The 18,286-nt window shown below is 41.5% G+C and overlaps 1 protein-coding gene across 1 annotated transcript in view; it reads right to left on the minus strand.

Annotated features, from left to right (window-relative positions):
• The window catches only part of CDC42SE2 (CDC42 small effector 2), a 269,695-nt gene that overhangs the window by 106,078 nt on the left and 145,331 nt on the right, over positions 1-18,286 (minus strand). The gene's annotated exons all lie outside the window — the stretch shown is intronic.

Below are 18,286 nucleotides of genomic sequence, written 5' to 3' on the forward strand. Positions count from 1 at the left end.
AAGACGGGCAATGAGAAACCGGTGACCAAGAGACTGACCAACTGTGTATAACATTCCATTCACGTGGGTACTTCATATAGAAGTGGGAGATCACGAGGATCTCGTCCCTTTCCCTTTTCCCTTCTTTTTCCTCATGGCTGACATTAGGAGAGGACCTTGCTGGTTGTCCCTGCGAACTGAGGCCTAGTGAGAGACTGAATCCAGCTCCAGCTACAGAGTCCAGTCCAGGACTTTGGGTGCTGGCTCTGCAGTTGCTGAGACTTACAAGATTGGTTTTGTATATTTTGTATTATTTTCTCTATTCTTATTAGTAGCATTAGTAAAACATCTTTAACTTTTCCAACTCTCTTCTCTCTGTCCTTCTTTCCCTCCTGATCGCCTGTCCTGAGTGGGAAGGGGGGAGAGGGAGGGGCAAAAAGGGGGAAGTGGGGGGGAGAGGAGGTTAACAATACATCTGCCAGGGTTTGATTGTCACCCCTCAACAACTATGGAGCATCAGAGGAGGCTCAGGACATTGCATAGATTTTAAGTCTAAAAAATGTCTTGTTACTAGCAAGAAACTTTTATTATGGAAAAAAAATACTTTTCTTGCCTCATGTAATCTGACATAGTTTATTGAAAGTCTAAGCATGACAAAGCTATTTTTATTTTCAGGAAGTCATAGTTTATATGGTTTAAAACATGAATGCATGGAAAACAGCCCTGAGGAAACTAAGCACATATCTGGAAAAGCAGCAAAGGATCCCCTGTGCCAATTGCCAATTTAACAAAGTCTGCTTATAGGAGTCAGAATTAATAGTGTTCATGCTCCCAACTTACTCAACATTGTACTCCTCTCAGCAGTAAACTTCCTCCTCTGTTACGCTAGTGATTTTAGCCTCATTCTCATAATTGACCATTTCTTATAGTTCTCCTTTCCTGTTACTCGAATTAAGTATCTCTATTATACAAAAAAACAGACGTGAATAATGAGATGTCTTCCAGAGAAAGTATCACTTAGATCAAGGTCACAAGACTTAGTCTCTTGGATCCACACTCTCAGCTCTGCCACCTGCTTTCTCTAAGACTTTTGATAAACCACTCAACCTCTGTGTGTCTGTTTCTCCACCTGTAAATTGAGAATGGCAATACTTTCCAAGCTCAATGATTAACATTTTACAAAGAAGCTTTGCAACTCTTGAGGACAGAACATTTCACAAGAGCCAGGTTTTACTGCCAGGGCCTCGATGAACTTGGCACAGTAAAAAGGATGGACACAGCCCTGGTCTGACCTGAGGGATTATGCAGCTGGCTGGCCATTACTGCTTTGTATTTTTATAGTAGTGGAGGCCTATAGTCACTTTACTGCAAAAATTGCTTCGTAGGTTTGTAGATCCAGATGTTATTTAAAATATAGTTTTGTTAGCAGATGTCATATACTAACATGGCAGAGAACAGTTAAAACTAAGGTAAAAATATAAGCTACTTTTTCCCCAGGAATTTAATCTATTAAAATTGTCTTAGGCCTTTTTTTTTTTTTTTTTTTGTGTGTGTGTGTGTGTCTCCAAAATGAACATAGTTTTTAGGATATATGCAATTAGACTCTTGATTTGAAGATTTTCTCGAGAAGCATACAAGAGTTTGGGGAACATTTAGGGTTAGAAGTGGAGATTGATACTAGGAAGAGGTACTTGTCACTCTCCCAAATCTCCCCTGTCCCTCTGGCTTCCTTGACTCACTCTTCTCTTTTCTTTGCATTCCCTCCACAACTTTGTTCCCAAGAGCCATCCAACTGATGTTTCAGTTCCCATGCTTCTGTTAAAGAGCTGCTAGTCTTTTCTCAAGTGACAAAAGCTGTAACATTTCCATCATACAAGCTAGGTCTTACTTAGGTACCTTATGGTAGGAAGGGAGGTAAGTAAGGAAAAGGAAAAGAATCACATATCAGTCATCAGAAGCACATATTTCATTTTTATAATCTATTTAATTATTTTTTTACTTGGCATTTGTTCTCATCAACTTCACATCTGGAATGTTGTGTCCAGTTCTGGGCCCCTCAGTTCAAGAAGGACAGGGAACTGCTGGAGAGAGTCCAGTGCAGAGCCACAAAGATGATTAAGGGAGTGGAGCACCTCCCTTATGAGGAAAGGCTGAGGGAGCTGGGTCTCCTTAGCTTGGAGGAGACTTAGGGGTGACCTTATTAATGTTTATAAATATATAAAGGGTGAGTGTCACGAGGATGGAGTCAGGCTCTTGACAGTGACAACCAATGATAGGACATGGGGCAATGGGTATAAATTGGAACACAGGAGGTTCCATTTAAATTTGAGAAGAAACTTCTTCATGCTGAGTGTGCCAGAACACTGGAACAGGCTGCCCACGGAGGTTGTGGAGTCTCCTACTCTGGAGACATTCAAAACCCGTCTGGACACATTCCTGTGTAACCTCATCTAGGTGTTCCTGCTCTGGCAGGGGGACTGGACTGGATGATCTTTTGAGGTCTCTTCCGATCCTGAACATTCTGTGATTCTATATATGGAGGCTGCTACCAGTTCCTTTCACTGCTCTGCCCACATATTTCCTTTGCATCAAGTGTGCCTTCCTGGCAATATTGATTATGAATCAGCTTACTTCTAAAAAGTCTTCTGAGTACAGCTTTTAGAAAGCCATGAAATCCTTTCTTTCTCAAGGTGCTCCAGGCACAAAGAAAAGCTAATAATATAAACCATGATGTTTTATACAAGCTCAGCTATAGCAAACAAAGAGAAAATGCTTCACACTATAACCAAGGAAGAAAAAAGGGTTAATTTTGTCCACTGATGTTCACTTCAGGACAGGGTAAGCAAAGAAATCTTTATGTGATAGATGTTGATAATAACTCTCTGAGACTAGGCAGGCGAGGTCACAGAGCAAGACATCAGTCCCACGAAATAGGTGCTATGATAATTTTAAATGGAGGTGTAGGCTGCCAGAGCTGCTAGGAGGTGGTAGATCTAATCTTCATTTGTTTTCCCTGTAGCTGTACCAGTTTAGCTGAAATTTCCATAAAGGCTACTAGTACCTTCAGAGGGCTTAAAGGCAGCCTGCAAATGTCCCTAGCTGTAACTGAAAGAAAAAAGACAGATAATGATAAGAGTCACATCCAATTCACTTAGGAAATGCAGAGACATAAAGTGTAGCTGTGGGTTCTTAAGAGATTTGCATCCCAAAAGAAAGATTCCTCCTGGGAGAGGTCAGGAGCTATTTTTGCCAGGAGCTGTGTTATCCCTCAGAGAGACACAAGCAGCTCTGAGCTGAACCAAGCAGGGATCCTAAGTGAGGGTATGGTTTTGGTGTCACCCTGAGGTACCCCTGAGCGATGTTGCTGTTAACAAGAGAAGTCCTGCTCCTCCTGTGACACCCAGCTGCTCAAGCTTGCCATGTGTTTCCACTGGTTGTAGTGATCCCTCAGCCATGAGACATGTCAGCTCTTTAATCTTACTGAAAACCAATATTTACTTCTTGAAGGGATAGTTTTCAACCAGATCAACAAGCTGATCTGACTTGCCAAACAATTCCTAGTTTTGATAGGAAAGAGCTAGCAAGAACGTGTAGCTGGGAGCAAGACATAATCATCCTTTTCAGTGGCAGTTCCAACTCAGAGCAGCTTAACCGAACAATGATATTATGCTGAAAAAGCATCTTAAACACATGCTTTGCAGAGCTGCCTGGTTTTACATCTTCAGTTTTCCCTTGTGTAACTTCCATTAGCACTACATTTGTCAAAACATTTTTGTCAAACACAGCCTGATAGTGCCAGCATCTGGTTAAGCTAGCTTCGAACACAACCATTACACTCACATGAGAAATCTACTTTGGGTCTGTGCTCAGACTCCAGAGAGAGCACTGGTCCTACACATGTGATGTGAGGTCAGGGCTAGCTTGCGCTGAGGAGCAAGAAGCCCACGGAGATGCAGTTCAGATCCTGAGTTGTGCTCCACAGCCACAAGTGCATCTACACAGTGTCAGAGCTTCATGAGCTATTATTTTGTGATTAGCTCCTCTGAGTCTCACCTCCTGGCTCAAGACTTTCAAAAGTTACCTATATATGAATTTGCAAGCAGACACGCATCATGTACCGTAATCCAGGCATTTTATTGACAACATAACCATAACTTTCAGAGCTTCTTCTAGGACAAGCTAAACACAAACACACTGTGTTTTTCCTTCATGTCTATGTTGTAGAAGCGTACAACAAACAGCACACCCAATAAGTATTAAAGCATGATTTTTTTCATACAATCATTGCTATCCTGTTGTAGGCACCAGCAAATTCTCCTCAACTTTATTCTGGATAGTGCATGTCTCCCAAATGGTTGTTGCTCAGAAAGTATTTTCCATGTGAAATATTTATTTTGTAGCACAGTAAGGATGTACGTAATTCACCAGAGAATTGTAGTACCGCACCATGTCTCACCGAATCAGTTTTAATGAGTGATTTCTAATAGGAATTCCTGCTGTGAGAAGCAGAATAATTAGAACAGCATTGGGTCCCTGCAGACATATTCTTCAGCTCCCAGATTTGCTATTCCAGATATAAAACCTTAAAAACATCACTGGAAAAAAAGTCCTTGATGACAAGATGAAAATATTGCTGCTACCAAGACTTTTTATGTGTAGGATGTATTTTTGAGTGCATATACACACATGCAAATCATGTACATAGGTACCAGTCTCCTCATGTAAGTGAGGAGGATCCTAAAACTGGACATTACAAGAAGAATAAGACAAGGCACAGTTCTTTGTACAAAAATGGACAAAAATAACAGGGACATGACCTCAAGCACTGAAGCCTAAGGAGAAGTATGAGCAGGACATTTCTTCCCCAACAATATCGGAACATCCATCTCAGACACATACTGTGAAAAAGGACTTGACCTCCACAATGTTACCCCAAGTCCCAGACCTTTGCCTCTTCTCCAGACCTTTCATCTAGGTCTTAGGTCTACTGGCGTGTCAGGGTAAGGCCAGGTAAAGAGTCAGAGGCTGGCTCTTCCACCAAACTAGTGGAAAAAAACATGTCATTTTACACAGCCTCCTTTGTGGGAAAATTCATTTGAAGATGAAACATGAAAACTGCCTCTGTCGATACATCTCCGTATCAGCTGTGCAGAACAGGGCATCTGGGTGCACAAGTCCTGGATTGTGTGCTGAGAAACAGGGGTTTTCAACAGGTGGCCATACCCCTGTCCCACTGAGGGTCAGGCTCTGGATTCCTCTAATAAGGAGGAGATGCTCCCTCCTAAGGAAACTCTGTAATGCCACTGTAACAATTTTCTTTCTCCTAGTCCACTGTCACAGGGTCAGCTTGTGGCCAGTTGTGGGCAAATGCTACTCTGCTTCTTTGGCTACTTGTGCTGCATATTCTGTTCCAGTTCAAGAAGTGTCCTCTTCTGTGTTGTGGTTATGTGCATAGCTGCTGATGACTCATATTCACTTCTTCCATGGACCTGCTCCTGCCTCTACCCCGCCTCTTTGCCCTGACATTGTGCAGAGTATTCGGGTGAACAACAGAGCAATCTCTTGTTATTCTGTACAGCCATGATATTAAGTGCACGCTCATCGCCCTGCTGCTCGTGTGCTGTGGGTGCAAATGCACTCCTGCCACTGCTAAGTTTTACAGTGGTCCCGTTCTGCAGCCAAATGCAGAAGACAAAAGAGAGACTGTCACGCTGAAATGCATGCAGCTGTGTTGTCACCCAGGGAGCACAACCTGACTGTGGCTCTCTGGGTAGAAATCCTGCTTCTTCTACCTTCTCTGGTCCTTTCTGCTGATAGTCTACATTTTTGCCTTCAGGTGCCATTAATGTGCAGGCTATTAATGCGCTGTGGATGCACAGCCAACATTCATCCCCCTGCTTAGCCAGACATCTGGCAGCTCAGCAGTATCTGACCTCTCCTTCACTCTGGAGCAGGCAGCGTGGGCAGGTTTTCTGATGCTCCCCAGTGTCTCCATGCTGCCACACAGATGGACCCTCCAGACCCTGACGTGGATACCTTGCTTCTCTGCTCCAGACATTTTCTTCAGAGAGTGTACGCAAATGAATCAACAGCAAATTTCAAGAAGGGAGGAAGGGAGGGGAGTAATTACTATGAAAACAATTTTGTGCTTGCAGGGAAAATACTTTGGATGTAAGAACTTCAAAGTAGGACAAGAGTGATAAGAAACAGATCTCAGTCAGAGATTAATTTCCTGTTTTCTATTCAAAACAGTCCTATGTCAAAACCAGTGCAGTATTTCTACCCTAGCGTGGCCAGAGAGATTTTATCCTAAACACTTGTCCATTGCTATAAGCAGAATACAAGCAAATAACAACATATCAAATAGTTTTTATATAAAAGATTCTGACATGTTCTCTTTCTGCTGTTCTGGTAACCAAGCTGCAACTATACATTCCCACAATCTACTACCATTATTACCGAAACTTCTTTCCCTTTGGCTCCCCACTGCCATTTAATCTATAAAGCAGATCTCAAAACTGTTCTCCTTGGCTATAAACTTGACCTTGTTGACCTTCTTAATTACATTTAGCCAATGCTGGTGTTCTCACCTCCCAGTCAAGTGAGCCAGTTCTTCTCCAGGAATTCAGCCTCTGCTGCATCTCACCCTCCACACTGCGGAACTACTACCCTCACATCACAGTTTTCTCTTCCTGCAACTGTCCTTGCTCTCTTTTTGACCATCTCTGGGTTTTTGATCTCCTTAGTTCCCATGTCTATTTCCTACCTGAATATCAATTTATCTGTCTCTGTTAACAAAATATGTATACATGTCCTAAAAGAAAACTTCTGGTGTTAGGCTGAGCAGCTAGATCAAGTTTTTGTTGTGCTCAGCTCCATTTCTCCCTTTACCGCATCATATTTTAAACTATATCTATTTTAAACTAATTTATAATCTTTTGTTTGCGTGTTAAGGCCTCCACCCCCAGCACTTGATAAATAACTGCAATCATTATTATACAGCAGCTTTTACCTTGTGAAGTTTGATCTGAACCACCAAACTAATATATTCGGAGACTATGAAGAAGCAGTCCAATATCACTGAGTAATGAAATTCAACAGACTGCCATTTTTGAGACCTTGCACATAGTTTCTTGTGACTTTCTTTGTCCATTTGATAACTACAGCTCTGTCCTCCATACCTGGCCTACCAAACTGGGATTAGAACAACAATCCTCCATTGAAGTACCTAATTTAATTATTTTTGAAACTGTGACATGCATAAAGTCTAAGAGACAGACACTTTCTTTTGCTTAATCTATTAGTATTGACATTCAAAGTACAATACAGTCAACCCCTTTGGCAGTTTGCCTCCAGCACAAAACCCCTGAAAATTAAAAAAAAAAAAAAAAGCACCATGTCCCCTTCCCTAAATAGTTTCTAGTCTGAAGTTCTGTTCCTATCAGAAGGAATAATGAAGAAATCTTCAGGGAAATGACTATATCTGGTACTCAGACTGTATGCTGGCTCAAAAATGCAAACATAATAATCAAGCAGATTATAGCATTTGCAATATAAAAACAACAAAAAACAACACTTGCTAACACCTAATGCAACAACAGGGACAAATTTGGGCTTCCTGAATTGCATGTCGCTTGCAAACAGTCCAGCTTTGTGCATTACCTGCTGCTGATAGATCATGAAATGAGAGGGGGCCGCATGGACCCAGGGGCTGCTGGATCATGCCAGGTTCCTCGGCTAAAGGAGGAAAGAAATAAGGAAGAGTTTCTGTGGTCAGTATCATCACACAATCCTCTCTCCATAACTGATCCTCAGGTTGCTGAACTCACCTGGCTTAACTGACAAAGAAAATCCCAGTAGGAAGCTCTTATACCACTGAAGAGAATTACAAAACCACTGTGGATTTCCAGGAGTCTAGAGAGAGCCAATGAGAAGTATTTAGATATTTTCAAAAACCCTCTGCATTTCTGCCTTATCCACCTCTTGGGGCGATGTCTGTCTCTCACAACTCCCTGCTATCTCCATGCCTTCCCCAGTACCTCTCACCCTCTGCTCATGCTCAGACACCAAGAACTGCCATTCAGAGGGCTGGTCATCGCTAGGGACCAGCCTGCAGCCCCCTTGCCTCTACCACGCTCTAGTGACCAAGGTGTTAGATGATGTTGGGACAATCCAGTCCTGCCTGTTAGGTTACAGGAGAGGCTAACATGGCAGCAGCAATATTTGGGATACTGAAACTGTGACTAGTGTGGGGGCTGAGGATGACTGTGCAGGGTTAGGAGGCTGAAAAGTGCAGCACTGCCAATTCCTGCGCGGCAGACTCCCAAATGCCAGTAAGAGCAGCTGTGGGCTGGGCACGGGCACAGCCAGCCCTCCTTGCTCTCATGCCATGCTCTTGCCTGAGCAGTGTCCCAGGGACCGCCTGGCTCGCAGGACTCATTCTCACCTGGTTTCATCCATGGGGCAGGAGAGTGGGCTCTTGAAGGTCCACTGGAAACTTGCCAGAATGCTGCCTGCCATTTTGAGTTCTGAGAAAGCAACTCTAAAATATGGAATCAGGTTTTTAATTAGAATGATCAATTCTTCATTCACATCTCTGGTTTTCCTGTCTTTCCTGAAAGGACACATTACTACGTACAATAAACAAGCACTGATGAAAACCATAAAACAACCGTGTGTTGGTTATTTGAGGTTTAGCTGTTTGTGTTCATCCATAGTTATCCGGGAATGTTCAGGTACACAGATGGACAGAAAAGTAGAATACTTTATTATGTCAAATGTACTGTGTTCAAAAAATCAAACACTTTGTTCAAATGATTTCTTAAGTCAGGTAATATCTGTTAAAGCATTAATGTACCATATGTGAAGGTATAAATATGAGCATTACAAACCAAGGAAGTTAAAACACTTGATGTAACCTGTAACTTGGCTTTTTGAAGCAGCATGTTCACAGCTGCACAGCTGTGCGAGCATTCAGTACTGTGAACCTTTGTTGACTTTCTTTGATTGTTTTGTTGCTCCATACCAAAATGTCACGTGCAAATGCAAGTTAGGAGGTCCGAAGAAGGCTTTGCTGATGCTCTCTGCAGCTGGTTCTGTGACTACACCTCTTTGGACTGTTACCACCGCACGTATACATATATATATAGTATATATATCGTTAACTGTACTAGATACACTTAGATAACAGCTACATTGTCAGCAGAGATAGAACACCTAAGATATGAGCCACAAAGCTACTTTATTTGAAAATCAATCACCATGTTGAGGATCTATACCAATATTCTTCAGGATAAAAATTTAAAACGGTTCCAGAAATTAAATGAGTGGTTACACATTCTTTCTATTAATTTCTGTATTGCTTTTAGGCTACTACTTACCCAAGGGCACACAGTGCAAACAAGAGCTTGGCACATTTTGAAGATTATGCCACATCCTGCTTGCTTTATGTACGGAGGTGAATTCAGTGAGATTGCTTCTGTGCACAAGGCAGGAAAGACTTACTGCCAAGTTCCTTATTTCCTGGGCAAACTGTCGTTATAAAACACGCTGCCAGTTCTGCAAGCATTAAAGCACTGCATTTAATTGGGCTGTTTATATAAGCAGGAACATGTATTTGCTCAAATACCGGACAGATCAAGTTCTACATCACAGCTGGAATTTTCGTGTAAAGTCATGCTTCAAGGAGGTAAGACACTCCTTACTGAAAGTCCTCTCCCATTGCTGCAGCAGTATCGGTGTGGTTGGTTTAAACCTGTATTTCCATAACGTGCCTTTCTGCTTCCTTGTTGTGAGATCGGCAGTTAACGATAAGGCAATAAGAAGTACTGGCCTTTCTGTTTTTAATGGACTCGGGATATCCACAATGATTTACATGTTGTATATATGGCTGTCTGGCACAGAACAGGCTGCTGTTAGCTCTTCATGTGGAAGCATGTATCTTCAACTACATTTTACATTATTTCACAGTTCAGCAGGGGCAGAAAAAAGAACATCAACCTCTCAAAAAGAATTATCTGAGATATTTGATATGTGCTTAGCATCAGTCCCCATACATTGACAAAAAAGGAGCATTTTGATAATGAGAAATAAGATAATGAGAAAAATTTTGAGGGAAGAAGACCAAGTCAGATGGTGGCCAACCAAAAGAAAAAGTAGAGAAAAAAGACATTTTTCTGTACCTAGGCTAAGACTGCCCTGATCATTGCACCCAAGTCAGAGTTTGCAGGGGGTCAGAACTATGTAGGTAAGCAGAACTAGAACCTGAGACTCCCAGAAAACCCTCCCACAACCTTGGAATAGCTGTTAAATGAACCCAAAACATGTGGAGTGCTTCCACTGATTCAAGTGGGATTGAGTTTAACTCCACATTTAACTTTGTGGAAGTATCAGCAGAGTCCATGCAAATGATTTCTGGCTGATTTTTTTGGGGGGCAGAATAACCAGATTCCATCTGCTGGGTAAATATTAAACAACCCATGCTAATGCAGTATTAACATCTCCTATTTGACAACATCTGTGAAATTGGGTCTGGACAGAGTTCCTGAAGGGCACAGGCTAGAAGTCAAATGAGCCATGTTCATACACAAGCTCTTAAGACAAAAAAACCCTAGTGTCTCACACAATTTTAATCTTAAGTCACTTGTCAGAAAGACTTCCTGGTGTAGAGACCACGAGCTACAGAGGGGTACTACAGAGGAATGTACTCACACCGAACCAAGTGCAGGACAATGTCTTTTTTTTGTACTCTCTGTCTCCTAATTATCTGGTAAGCAATGGTGCAGGCATAAGAATCTCCTTCCCTTTCAGCTTCTGCTACCTTCAGTGTGCTTAAGCATGTTGCTTCTAAATGACTTTAACATAAATACAATATGGCTGACATAACTCATTATTTTCCCAGCACTCAGCTGAGCCCTCATTCCTACTCATTCTAATGTGTCTACTACATATGCTTTAGTATTGTGGGAGGTGAGACTTCAAACATCCTAACAAAAAGGGTGTCCATGTTCCTGGGGACAATACTTCACTAAGAGAAGATACTGAGCAGACTCACTGACATCAGCGAGAGCTGCACTTCATGCTTTTCTCAATATTCAGCCTCTACTTCCCCTGCTTTCTCTTAGCCACAGTTGTAAGGTGTCAAATCATCCCAGTCTCACATTCCCTCCTGAGGGCACACATTTGAAGGGCAGTCATGTTTGAAAGTATGCTATTTTACACCAGCCAGGCCTACAGCTCATTCCTCTTCATTTCCTTATGTGTATGGATACTTCCCTGGAGATCATTGTTTAGCTAACCTTAGTTTATTCTAACTTCACATTGGAATGGATGTAAAACATACTTTCTTGATCTGTTTTAATAAATATTATGGTAGCTTTTTGCACATCTGTTTAGTAACCCTTACTGATTTCCAAATATGAAACAGTCCTCTAAATAATTCATGAAATAACGTAATTCTTAATAGTTCCTCTTGCTAAAATTTGCAGGGTCCCATTACTTCGACAGAAGTTATTTTTCTAGGATTCAACGGAATTTTAGTTTCAAAACCATGCCACATGTTACAGGCAGTTCAGTTCAGATGCTTTTATGCTTTTTTTGTTTTTTTTTTTTACAATTTCATCTTTCCTTTTTTATTTTCTTTCCTTGACACGGACTAGGAGAGATTCCTGAGAGATGACCTGACTTAACTTCTGTGGTTTCAGTTACTGTATATTTGAATAAATTACTTAGGTAACTACTTCATCTGCTAGAAAATTAAATTTTAAATAAATGGAACTGTACAAGAACAAAGTGATGAAATCTGCAGCAAGCCTTACTGGATGTCTTGATCACAGAAGCAACATTCTGTATTTTGTTCCCTGGTGGTTGTTGTTTGTTTTGATTTTTTTTCCTTTCTCTGTTTGGTTGTGTTTTATTGTTGTTTTCTTTCTTTTCTTTTTTTTTTTTTTTACTCCTTTTCTCTTGTCTATTTGGGTCCTCTGCCCTGAAATTGTAGTGGAATGCATGTGCCAGTATTTGCATGTTTTTTCTCCATTTTAAGTGTTTGCAGTTTCAAGTATACATTGAAACGTGGTTAAAAAAAAAAAAAGTGAAAGAAATCCTAACATGCGTCCGAATACAGATTTTCAAACTACGAATCTGATGTAGGTGAACGGGAAGTACATTAGACAGCATGCTGTGAAGTGTGATTCATTGTTTGATGTAGCTGGCGCATCATAGCACAACCTTCCCCTCTGACAAACGCAGGTAATGCCCTTTCACCACTCTGTCCATGGTCTTTTGTCCTCGGAGTCATAAATCCCCTAAATTTTGTCTTTCACGCAGTAGTTAAAGCACAGCAGTACTGGGGAGCACACCTGCCATAGTTCTGCCTGCCTGAGGTATTTCTCTGGGCTTCTTCTCTAAATGCACACCAGAGGCTTTGCGAAATGAGGCTCCCAATTTCTAGAGTCCTTTTCTTTTTTCTTTTTAAAAAAAGTATTTGTATTGTTAGTTCGACATTAAGTGCCATGTTAATTTTTCTTGTAACTAACTTGATTACAAACAATTTAATTCCATATTTTGGTGAAACTGTTAGAAGCTGTGAGCTTACCATCTAATGTGTGCATATCTACAATGTAACCAGAAAGCAGTGCGGGCACATGGGAAGTTCTTATATGATCATTCTCATTGGAACATTTAAGAGTTTTATAGTTCCCTTATAGGGGAAATTCTCTTCCTTCGTTCTCCATAAAGAATGAAAATATAGACAGAAGTCTCTGCAAATCATTGCAGAAGAGTATTTATTTATCTAAGTCCCATTGAATGCCACTGAAATAAAGCAAAAACTTTGGTAAAATTATACAGATAATTGATCCTAAATCTTTCTGTTCAAATAACTTTCTGCACATATTGCAGTCCTAATTATGACTGCAATGATGTATAATCAAGTGCAAATTAAATTATTTGCCTTTTTCTTTATTTAATCCTCTGTTCCTCTTCAGTCCACACATAATGAGTATTCCTTTCATCTCCACTCTGCACTGTAGATTACAATTAAACAACAAAAATCTGACACATTTATAGGGGAAAATTGGTGAAAGAACCACATAGTACGTTGACTTATTTTTTACACTAGTGCAAAAGCTGTCCTATATTCCATTTGCTCTTTCTTGTACGAATTTTAAAGCGCTCATCTTCATTCCTATGCTCATTCATTTTGCATTTCATTTATTGGTTTGACAGAAGCCACCCTCACCTCAGCTACTATTAGACAACACTGCAGGGTCCAGTGAGACCACTTGTCTGCTTATATTTCCACAAGGCATGCTCAGAGGAAATTTACTGAGGAAACAACATGCATAATTAAATATTAGTGACCAAAAAATCTGGTATAAAAGGGAAATTTTTTCAGGGACTGTTTCCAGCTATGTAAGAATTCCTTCTTTGCCCCTTTCTCAGTACTATGTTGTTATACAGGAGGTCTCTTCCCTGCTGATCCAGTACAACATGTTGGCCAGACTGCTGCAGAAAGTTTACTATATATGTAGCCCTTCACATCACATTCAAAGGAATTACAGCCTGAAAGCCATACACTTTTTTTTTTTTTTTTTTGCATTGTAACATAGTTAGCTCTGTCTAGCTGCAAAAAGGACAGGCTTGTTCCTTCTCCTCAAAAGCACTTGTTTTTCAGGGGCAGAGTTTGTACTGAGTGGCAAAAAATCCTCCAAGAAACTGACTTCAGGTGGGACCTCTGCAAGTGTCAGGAAGAAATCTGAAGCTGAGGATAGCAGCCCTCCCAAACAGAAAACGTATAGAATGGCTGACAAAGATCTACACAGAAATAGCAGTGCTGGCTCATTTGCAGGTGGACGGCAACAGACCAAAGGTTTTTATCTTAAACGCATACTTAGAAGGGGAAGGAAGCAATGGAATGACCTTTTCATCCTTTCCTTTAAAAACTGTCTGGAAAAAGTGCAGAGTATGGTGGAGGTCACAGCCTGATTGTTTTCACGACAACAGTTCTACTGCACAGGGAGCAGAATGACAAAATTTCCATGCTCAGCTATGGAGATGTCTTTCAGCTGGAAAGTGCAGTTTGGGGGCAGCTGAATCAACCTTTGCACAATGCCACTGCCCTCACAGAACACAGCTGTTACTACTACAGCAGCAGGTAAAACAGTAGAACTGTTCCCATTTTTATGGCCAAATGCAGAGAATACCATCCACCCTCCCAGTTTCTACAGGCTGCAGGTTCACCAGCTGTTTATTTAATCCTGACTAATCCTGGACTCATGCCATAGCCTTTCAGGTAGACGAGATGGAAAGCTGAAGTACATACTGCCAGAAAAAGAAAAGCATAATTTGAAAAGTAGATGCTTTTACTCCACCATCTGATGCAAAACAGACTATTGGAGTGCTGACTAAATGGAAATATTTGCTTATAAAGAGCCAATTATTTAAGCTTATTGCTATTTATCAAAATATGAAGATGTGCCCTTCCTCTCTTTCCCTCTCCTCAGATTAAGTCTTGTTGGCAGGAAAAACAAAAAGGTCACAGGAAAGCTAAACTTTTAAAAAACTGAATACAGCTATCATAAAAGTTTTGCTAGTGAAGTCTTCCAACAGAATTAGAGAGCTCTGGATGCCTACACCACAGGTTTACTCCATACAAGTAACACATACATTACCCTCAAGGATGACTAGATTTCTCCTAGTTATAAAGACTTGGTAGCTGCAAAATCCCAGCCTCAATACTGAATTTCTGTTACAATTCCTGCTTGTGTTAAGTACTAATTTCCCATAAAGCCAGATATCCAAGATTTGACAGTCAAACTCCAGAGTTTAGGATTACATTGTTGCAAGTAGTTTGGAAAGAGTTAGCTAAGGCAGGGAAGTAGTAGGACTCAGCTCTTCCTGTAAGTTGCTCAGCCTTTATTTTTAGTTTTCAATTGTCAATATTTTTTTCCCTTTTGTAAAGGAAGTGTAAAGAACTGCCAGTACTTTAAGCTAAGTTACTTTATTTGCAGGTCTAGTATGATACAAACAAGACTGATGATGCTATGTAACATTCAGACTAGTTCAGCTCCTCCAAGTGGCATGACCGCTAAGAAAAAGAATAGATGCTAACGCCAGGTTTATTCACTGAAGTTGCCACAGGTTTCTTGATCTCATATTACCTGAAAAACTGCCTGAGAACTCAGCACCTGGGGAAGGTACAGGCCACTTTTCCAGATTAAACTCTTCATCCTACTTCCAGATCAACTCTTTGCAGAGGGACTTTGTGGCATACAACAGCATTCCCTATTAAAATAGCACCCAAATGCTTCCTTTACCAAAGACCACAGGACCAGAGAAGGGGATGAATTTGGTACTACTAAATAAGAAAAGCCACGTTGTTTCACCTGAAGACCATAAAGACTTGACTGGGTACTGGAATGCGAACCAATAAATAAGCATGGAATAAGGGGAAGAGGAACAGTTACTGCCACCAATGAGCAAAGCGAAGTCTTTAATCACCAGCTGCTCATTAAGCAGGTTTGTGCATCTTTTAAGGTTGGAAAGGTAAATTTGCAGAAAGCAAACACCTGCCCAGACAGCGACTAACTCTGTGATACTTTTAGGCTCAATTCCTTATTTTGACTTGTATTTATCCTGGTCTGGATACACCAGATTCCTATTTAAGTTTGTATTGAAACAAGAGCAATAAATAGGGCCATCAGTCTCTTACATTAGTAATCTTTTGCATATTGACTTGATTTTCCTCATCTCAGCACAGCAAAACTCAGTCTGTCTTTGCCACTCAGGAATGCACAAGGACCATAAAGATACTGCACAAGAGTGTAAGGGGAATTGTTCTGAAGGCCATTAAATTCTACCAACTTTTTTATTTTCAGCAGTTGTGTATGTCATTCAGGTGACTCATTCTGTATTTTTATTACTAATATGCAAGACGTAGGTGAGACGAAGCACACAAATGCCTGTCGAATCCCACGCCTGATCCTGTAAATTGACATTTCCACACTATCTTTCTATTCGTTAACTTTTGTTAAAAGTAAAAAGCTGAAACACAAGACAGCAGAACGAAACCAGAGCAATAGTCACATGAAAATAGTTTCTTAACTTGCAGTTTCCTCAAGCATCATACAAAGACCGCCATCTACTGTTAACATCACTAAGTCTTTTGGTACATATTTTGCATGATAACAGTCAATACTATTCTGCATCGCTACCAAAAGAGTGAAGACCTACCAGGCCTCAGTTCCATGACATCAATCTGAAGGATAAAACCACTAGTACACTACCCCCGTAGCCTAAAGCAATGGGTCTGAGAGATGGATTTCCCCCAAATCCAGCATACCATGGGATATACAGCTTAGTGGTTGTATAATTTGCCATTCTTGACAGACACCTATTTAATTATTCTTGCTTAAAAATTAGTCACTTCGCTTGAGGCAACGTTCTGTTTCATTTTCTCCTTACAGACACAACTACCTTCTATTTTTAATCCCTTGCATACCCCTCTCTCATGCTCCTTATGAAAAAGTGGGCAGGCTGCAGAGGGATGGGAAACCAAACATAGAATGTACCTTGTCCTTAGGGAAGTAAACAATACAAGGCACCTGGAACAGCACATCCCCTACAGACCAAGATGTTTACACAAACAGCAGAAACTGCACTCATTTCATTACATCTCTCATCATTTGCCTGCTGCCTTCTAGCTACAATACAGGGAGCTATCAGTGCAATTGAAAGGGGATCCACAGTATCACAGTATATTTGGGATTGGAAGGGACCTCGAAAGATCATCTAGTTCAATCCCCCTGCTGGAGCAGGAACGCCTAGGTGAGGTCGCACAGGAATGTGTCCAGGCGGGCTTTGAATGTCTCCAGGGAAGGAGACTCCACAACCTCCCTGGGCAGCCTGTTCCAGTGCTCTGTCACCCTCACTGAGAAGAAGTTTTTTCTCAAATTCAAGTGGAACCTCTTGTGTTCCAGCTTGATCCCATTACCCCTTGTCCTATCATTGTTTGCCACTGAGAAGAGCCTGGCTCCATTCTCATGGCACTCACCCTTTATATATTTATCAACATTGATAAGGTCACCCTTCAGTCTCCTCTTCTCCAAATTAAAGAGACCCAGCTCCCGCAGCCTTTCTTCATAAGGGAGATGCTCCACTCCCTTAATCATCTGTTGCCCTACGCTGGACCCTCTCCAGCAGTTCCCTGTCCTTCTTGAACTGAGGGGCCCAGAACTGGACACAATATTCCAGATGGGGTCTCACCAGGGCGGAGTAGAGGGGAAGGAGGACCTCTCTCGATCTACTGACCACCCCCCTTGTAATACACCCGAGGATGCCATTGGCCTTCCTGGCCACAAGGGCACAGTGCTGGCTCATGGTCATCCTGTTGTCCACCAGGACCCCCAGGTCCCTTTCCCCCACACTGCTCTCTAATATGTAATTTCCCAACCTATACTGGAACCTGGGGTTGTTCCTGCCCAGGTGCAGGACTCTACACTTCCCCTTGTTAAATTTCATCAGGTTATTCCCCGCCCAACTCTCCAGCCTGTCCAGGTCCCGCTGGATGGCAGCACAGCCTTCTGGTGTGTCAGCCACTCCTCCCAGCTTAGTGTCATCAGCAAACTTGCTGATAGTACACTCAATTCCCTCGTCTAAATCATTAATGAATATATTGAATAATATTGGCCCCAGTACTGACCCCTGAGGCACTCCACTAGATACTGGCCTCCAACTGGACTCCGCACCATTGACCACCACTCTCTGGCTTCTCTCTTCAAGCCAGTTTGCAACCCACCTCACTACCCTATTGTCTAGACCACACCTCCTCAATTTAGCTGCTGTTGGTTGCCCTGCCCATGGTAGCCAGAGGAACTAGCTTTAAAGAAAAGAGTTCTTGTTGCACTGACATGCTGTGTGAGGAAGAGACTGGATGCAGGCACTAGTTTTATGTTTTACTCAATCGGTAAAGCCATTTCAGAAACCATATGACATATTGGAGGCCTATTAGAAATAAATAGGATAACTGGGACCTGAAACACTGCTGAGAGGTAGTACTAGGCTACCTCACTCCTGTATTAGGTATTCTAGTATAGTGCCTGTTACCAATGTCACACAGAGAACATTCTATGAACAGATCATTGTGATGAATTCTGCAAGAAGCGATTATGTCTCCTTTAAAAAAACAGAAGTGATAAGGGCTTAGTAAATAAATTCACCATGAATTCACTCTAGGCAAGTCAGATCACTTGCATCTAAGCAACAAGCCTCTTTTATTTGGCAAATGCCTCAGTCAGTCACTCTGTAATCA

Source organism: Patagioenas fasciata, chromosome Z (assembly GCF_037038585.1).
Source record: "Patagioenas fasciata isolate bPatFas1 chromosome Z, bPatFas1.hap1, whole genome shotgun sequence".
Classification (NCBI taxonomy): Eukaryota; Metazoa; Chordata; class Aves; order Columbiformes; family Columbidae; genus Patagioenas; species Patagioenas fasciata.